Genomic DNA, 7,681 nt, shown 5'->3' with positions numbered 1-7,681 from the left:
AGCTCAAGTATATTTGTTTGGGATATGTTATCTGCTTGATATTCAAAGGAACCAGTAGTCTAGAAGAATAAGATTGATGAGCTAAATAATATCTGAAGAAAAAAGAAAAGATGAATGAACGTAGACGCTATCAAAGCTGTTGTTTTACTCTGAGTTCACATTGGCTCAGCATTTCACAATAAATTCATTCAGAACATCAAGTTACTGGAAAAAAAATCCTCCGCTTGAGAAATATGCAACAGTTACTGATGAGTCAGAAGTTGGAAGTAGTAACACCACTATGCACAATTTAAAAGTCCTATTTTTCTGTATTATTTGACTGTTCTGCAATCCTAAATAACGCCACTGCAGAAGTATTGTAAAGCCTTTTCAGTTGTCTTCAGCACGTTCACTCTGAAAACGTGAGATGTGAGGGTGGCCTCAAAAATGGTCACTGTAGAATAAGACCGTCTCATTTCCTATGTGCTTTAAAATCTTGCCCAAAAGATGGCACTAACATTGTTTTTGGTAACGTACATTGGGTATAGATTTAATTCTTCTCCAGATAAAGGTATTCCTGAAGTGGTCACAGAGAGATGTTGTAAGAACGTTCTTAATAATCACTACAACCATCGCTGTGTAGAAATAGAGATCTACATCATGAGCATCAGGTGCTGCACACAAAGCTGGTGCTCGACCAGCAGACATATCTGTCAGAGTACAGACACAGAGCTGTGAAATCTGCCTCCCAGGACTATCAAAATCTATGCAATATGCCATACAACGTACCAGAATGGCATCATACACTTAAGTCACACACTATTAAAGCTCCTGAAAAGTATGCTCTCACAGTGTATGTTAAAACAGTTTATTTCCAGTATGAATGAAGGCCATCTTTCCTTTCCTACCTAATCTGATCCTGTCTGTAGCCTTGAGGAAGGTAGGCCCCAGTAAAGCTAAAAATTTGGCACTGACCTGTCAGGACCAGAGCATGTGAGAAGCAGAGGGCTCAGATGGGGTTGCCAGAATTTTCAGCAGCCCTGAGGAGGAAAATAATCATAGAATCAAAAAATATCTTGAGTTGGAAGGGATCTGCAAGGATCATTGAGTTCCAAGTCCTGGCTGGGCACAGCATCACCCAAAATCAGACCGTCTTGCTCCCACTGAACTCAGCAGAAAAACTATTTGTGAAGAGCCAGGCCCAGATTTCAGGAGGAGGAGCTTCTTCTGAACACGTGATGATTTTCATGCCATACTCTTTCCAGAACAGATAACTCGGCTTCCAAAGCCTTCTGGTACATGAGGAGTGAGAGGATGTGCTGGCACTGTGACAGACAAAAACCAGAAGAAGTCATGAGAGAAGATAACAAGACAAAGAAGTCAGTGTGATAGGCGTGCCTATGGAATGAGGGCACACTGCTTGTGCTTTGTGCAACCAACACCAGGGCTGTTGTGGGATCAGGGAGAAGGAAATAATGGTGCAAGTCAGGCCGCCCAAGCATGGAGGTCAGAAAATCCCACAGGTGCCATGGGGCAGAGTGAGTGCATCCCAGGAATCAGAAATGGGCAGGAAGGCTGGTGATGGGGAATAAGGGAGCAGCAGCAGGCATAGATGGAGTCCCGCTTAAAGGTAAAAAGGAAGAAGGGAGGAAGAAAAGGAATGAAAGGAAGGAAGGAAAGGAAGGAAAAGGAAGGAAGGAAGGAAAGGAAGGAAAAGAAGGAAAGGAAGGGAGGAAGGGAGAGAGGAAGGAAGGGAGGGAGGGAGGGAGGAAGGAAGGAAGGAAAAGAAAGAAAGAAAGAGAGAGAGAAAGAGAGAGAAAGAGAGAAAGAAAGAGAGAAAGAAAACAGAGGATCTGGAGGTAAGCAGCTGTAGACAAGTGGCTGCCGAGCCTGGCAGGGCACAGAGGCCAGGAAAGGGGATACCTCTATCTGGGAGCAGCTGTGCACTGGGGCTGTTAGGCAGTACTGGAGGAGAGGATGGAGAGCCTGGGATGAGAATGCTGCTGAGTGGGAGAACTGGAGGGCTGTGAGCAGAGGAAATGGGTGCAGGGTCTAGAGGCAAAGCAGGGAGTTTGGGAGTGGTGGTACAAGCAGATGTTAAAGGTGAGTCAATTAAAAATTAAGTGGGGAGGGATGGCACTATTCAACACTACTTCTTTTCCAGCCTGAGGAGATCTGTCTTGGCCCTGCTGTCGCTCAGCCCTGAGGTCAGCAGAGAAGGCAGCTCTTGGGTAGGGAAGCCCTGGCCACTGCTGTTACTTTTGGTTTTAGTTTACCAGCGACACAATCCTATTGTGCCTTTCCAGCTTCTGTTTTAGTTGTTATACCAGATCAAACAAAATACACATCCCCCTCCAACATGATTTTTTTTCATTGAAGGAATTAGGGAGAAAAGAGAAGTGTGGACCTGTGACTGTGCCACAAAACAGTACTGGGTACAACACAGCGACATGGGGGAATTTACAAAAGTGAAAAATTAGATACAGCTACCGAGGCCGCCAACCACAGGTGGATTCTCTGCCATTAACATAAAACCCCTCAGTTCAGAGGAATCCAAAGAGCACGGCCCCAATTACTGCAAGCTGCCATCCCTGCTCCCATCGAGGTCCCCATGAAAAATCTCACGCCGTGGTTGAAGGGCCTGAAAATCCCCAGCTGATTGCTGGGAAACTCCCTGCAACAATATCCCCGCTCACAGAAAGTTTTTTATGCTTCAGGAAATCAGATCATCTAAATGCAACCGGTTGCTTTTGCACAGGAGAGGGGAGCGAATACCTGCAGCTCGTCTGGCTCTAAGAGCACCGATGCAGGAGAATACCTGGGAAAAAACTCCTACAATAGGGTGCTGAGCCAGAACGGGACTCTGCTGCCCCTTCACCCCCTGCTCAATGAATTTTGCAAAAACCAAAGGGAACTGCCATCCTAACAACAGGAACTGGACAATTTGTGGTAGGTGCTACGCATGGCAGTGCTAGTAGCAGCAGGAGTGCCATGAATATGGAAGTGAGGAGATAACAGGAGGAAGGGACATTTGGAGAGAAGCATCTCACTCCGCTTCTCATAACAAAAACTAGTTTTCAAATCTTCGGCAGCGAAGCAAATGGGTAGGGTGTCACTGGTTCAGCTGAAAACTCACTTGCACCTTATGGTCACCATCTGTGGTGTGGAACGTTTTCAACCTTGACAAAGCAGATTTGTCCAAGGATATTTCCTCTCTTTGAAATAAGAGAATTAGCTGGTAAAACCGGAACCTGTGTTGGCACATCTACACTCAGGCGAGCTCTGGAAAGAAGTATATCATCGTGACCAGCGTCTGGTTGCCAACCTGTAAAAAGTAACACCCAGCACCCCCAGGCTGCTCCAGCTGCATCGCTGCTGAGCAACACCAAAGGCCTCCGTCTCTCCCCCTTCTTCTTTAAAATATGAAGTGCCCCGTGAGAAGCTCATGGGAAGAAAGGCTCGTGCAGCAGGTGGCCACATCTGTGCCCGTCTTGCTGCGTCCCAAGCAATTTGCTCCCTAGGAACTCCTGGGATGAAACGCAGAGCAATGGCAGGCGTGGAGGGGTGAGAAGGTGGGTGGAAGGGACATGTGTGGGCACCACTGACTGCGTCTCAGTGAGAACCCAAAGCCCACGAGGTGCTCGCCCTCCTCTACAGCTCAGCGGTGAGAGATTTCCTCCAGAGGCCAGCCAGCTGACAAATACAAAACCAGCATGTGTTTCAGATACGTATGCGCAGCCACTGTTGAGATGGAAGGGACCATGAATGTATAAAATATAGATGGTTTCCATTTGATTTGCCCTTCATTCGAGAATTCTCCATTGCATTCATAATACTGCTGCCTTTGTGTATTTTTTCAAAGGACTGAGTGAATAACCCAAACGATGCCTTCATCTCTGGACACAGCCTTTCATTTCAACTCATTTAACATTTTAATTATTCCTTAAGTGTTGTAGGAGGATTCTGTGTTAATCTGGAGAGCAGATCTGCAGAATTCCGCTGGGATTTCCCAGCACGACTTTGGGCAAGCCATTCTATCTCCCCATACTTGAGCCTGCAAAATGGGGACAAACCAACTTGGTGCCTCGGAGGTGTAACTGAGGATGAACTCATGCCCATATGTGACTGCAGAACACATCTCGAGGCTGAAAGGACTTGTGTAGAAGGACAGGACCACTGGTGCTTTTTGCTTCTAAAGAGGTAATGATGCTTTGCTTTTCCCAGCCACAAGCCTGAATGTCACTGACATTTTTGAACTTTTGAGGAAGTACATGGCCTATTGCCACTACAGCCACACACATAAAGTTCAGTCTGTTTTGACTAGATTTAATCTGCTTGTTGTTTGATGCTTGAATTTTACTTCTCCTCCCAACTTCAGCATTTTTTTCCCCATAAAGAGGTGGAATCCCACCGAGTTCTGCTTCAGCGGAGGCAAGTAGCATTGTTGGGGTAATTAGAATCCAATTAACGTAGTCAGATTTAACCGCTTCATTTCCAGCTCTGGCGCACAGTGTCACACGCTCCGGTGACACAGGAAGCACTGCAATGTGAATTAACAAGAAGCAGCCAGGAGAGACAGCACGGCGATTGTCTGCCTGCAGAAACCACAAGAAAGGGCACGGCCCTCACCATCAAGAGCTACATACGTAACTCTGGCCTTTAAAATGTGTGACAGTGACTCAGAACGAGGAAGGCAAGAAAATCTGCAGAAAGAGCAGTTTGTCACAATGTGGGATTCGTTTCTTCAACAGCTATAACCTCAGTTTCCTGATTCAGCAACTTTGATGCCTATTAATTAAAGAAATAAAGTGAAATGGCAGCATGTTTGCATGGAGAGGTGGCAGAACGGAGTCCAAAAGAGAAAATCTTTGGTGGTCAGGAAATCTTTGTTTGTAGTGTGCCTGTGTTGAAGAGGAGTGCTGCTAGCGGAGCTGGGAGAACCTCTGCACGACCACTGAGCTTATCAAAGCCTCAGAAACACTCGACCACGGGGAAGGTTTGTCCTAATTTCTTCTGGGGTGAAACTCTCAACTTCTCATCAAGTGTTTCAGGTTGGGTACTGGGATCAGGTTGGATACTTGAAAAAGTGATCAGTTATGAGCACATGCTGCCAGGGAGTGGTGGAGTCCCAATCCCTGGAGGTGTCTAAGAACTGTGGAGATGTGGCACTGAGGGACATGGTCGAGTGGCAATACTGGTGGTAGGTGGACAGTTGGACGTGATGATCATAAAGGTCTTTTCCAACCTTACTGATTTTGTGATTCAATGTTTCTAAAATGCCCAAAGCCTAGCACTGGGGCTCCAAAGCAAAATCAAAATAGAGTAGATAAATAATAAATTAAATAACATAAGTTAAAGCCTGCTGGAAATGAAAACTGATTAGCCAGATTTCACAGAGGGCTTCAATTAAGTCTGTTTCTCATTTTTGTTTATCTATATTTAATACTGATAAGTAATGTTATTTCATTACAATTCTCCAAAGGGTGTTTCCAGTGTTTCTTAAAGGGATAGCCAGACTTGAAAAAAAAAAAACAGAACAACCTGTGGTTCAGGCAAAATTCCAAGTTAGTAAAATGGAAAAAGAGCATCTCCTGTGCTCTGTTCCCATTCTGACTTCACAGCTGCTACCCAGAGCCCCGTCCTCTTCAAGTGTGTAAAGCCTGCAACATTGCCTACTGCTGAGCTTAAGTGCTTTGCTCATGATTCATTTATTCACCTCACAGTTACGGGAAGAAGGCCCAAGAAGCCCAATTTTGTTTTATATTTACAGAAGGAGGAAGCCAGTTCTAAAAAGTTGCTTCTCAGCATTCGTTTAGAACGAGAAGTAATGGTCTTAAGTTATTCTGAGTGGGGTCAGGTTGGATAATAGGGAAAATTTATTCTCTGAAAGAGTGGTGATGCACTGGCACAGGCTGCCCAGGGAGGTGGTGGGGTCACTGTCCCTGGGGGTGCTCCAGAGCTGTGGTGGTACCGAGGGATGTGCTCAGTGGGCAGGACTGGGGATCCTAGAGGTCTTTTATAACCTTAATGACTGTGATCCCATGATTAGAATTAAGAGGCAGTGACTAGCAATTGGGAACATTCGATAACCTTGATCCTCACAAAAAGCCATGTTTGGAGATCAGTGTGATATCCCAGAGCCCTCAGTATCTCCCTTGCCCACCTATAACCCATGCAATGTGACAGGGCAGCACATCAATGGTCAGGAGGAGCTGGACACAGGGCAGCAGCACATGGGTGTGGGTTGCATCTCCACATTCCAGCACAGGTCACCTTCCTGGCCTCAGACAGCAACCTGACAGCCATGTACTGCATTACTTCACTGACACAGAAAGCTGAGCTGCGTTTCCTACAGCTACCTAATGCTGTTTAATTGTGCTAATTGAACACCAGTGGGCTTCACAGCAGGCTTTACCTCAGGCACAGCAAAAAGGAGAAAAGCAGGGAGGAGAGAGGTGGTGGTCTTTTTGGGTTAGAGAACTCGGTTACAGGGGGTCGGAGGCCTGTCCTTATGTAACAGTACAGCGTTTGTTGGATTTGTGGTTTTGAGGCTATGCACTGAGCAGTGGTGGCTTAAGTCATTGTGGGGAGTGTTCTGCTTGCAGATTTTCTGCACAGTTTCTAACTTCTGAGCCCAGGTGACTTGAGTAGATGCTTGGGAGAGGTGCAGGTTGTGCTGCTGCCGCACTAGGGTGCCCTCGTGCCTCCTGCTGCACCCAGATCTCATCCATTTGTCTTCTGGTTTGCAGCCTGGGCAGAGCTGTGCCTCCAGCTGGGCTGCTGGGCACCTGAAAGGCCGTGAGAAATTAGGAGTGTTCCTGCAGCTCCCAGGGACACAACTGAGACTCACAGTGCTCAGTGTGCTAAGGGATTCCACAGGAATGCAGAGATGTGCACTGTTTTCTTAGTCTGTTTCCCAGCCTGAAACCCAAGTCTGAATGTAGTGCTTCTTCTGTGCAGAAAGGAAAGGCTGGGATGCCTGCCTGCTTCTCCTACAAGTAGGGTTTGTGGCAGCCTTCATCTCAAACTTCAGCCTCACATCTCCTTCACAAGGCCCCCAGCTGTGCTCCTGTGCTGTCCCCCTGTGCTATTGCACCGTGAGCTGCTCTGCAACACGTGCTCGAGTCCAGGATAGACAGAGAACTGACTAAAGAAAATTAAGCTCCACCTTGATGTCCCACTTTTCTCAGGCTATGTTTTTGCAACTTGGTAGCAGATGGTATGTCTTAGGTACATCACTTCAGAGATGCCAAGTGATGTACTATCTATCAGTGTTTTTGTTTAATGATGAGGGAAATTTTGACTCCCGCTTACACTTGGGAAGCTGCAACGTGGAGACAGGTGTGATGCTATTTTGTAGTGCTGTATCATCTACCCAGAGCTCTCCGTGTCTATTTTTAATCTGAACACAATGGGAGCTATTCATTAGGGAAGCATATCTGGGTGCCTCATACAAATTCTGTATGCTGTGATGGTATATTAGAGCATCTTAATTTTCTTCAGAGACTGCAATTAATGGTAAGTTTGGTTTGCACTGTGATTTTTTTCTTTTATTTGATAAAATAAGGTTGCAAATAGAGGGGAGCTGAATCATAGCAGGTGGCATACGTGGCTCCAGCCAGAATAGCTTAACATGTGCATCCAGTCCATCTCCTATAAAGGAGATATTTCATTTCAAAGCTGGTGCCTTGAAAGCAGAACG

The sequence above is a fragment of the Cyrtonyx montezumae genome, unplaced genomic scaffold, assembly GCF_038088225.1.
Source record: "Cyrtonyx montezumae isolate F1298 unplaced genomic scaffold, pur_monq_1.0 scaffold_7, whole genome shotgun sequence".
NCBI lineage: Eukaryota > Metazoa > Chordata > Aves > Galliformes > Odontophoridae > Cyrtonyx > Cyrtonyx montezumae.
The sequence above is the reverse complement of the archived record's forward strand: the minus strand, read 5'-3'. Positions refer to the sequence as shown.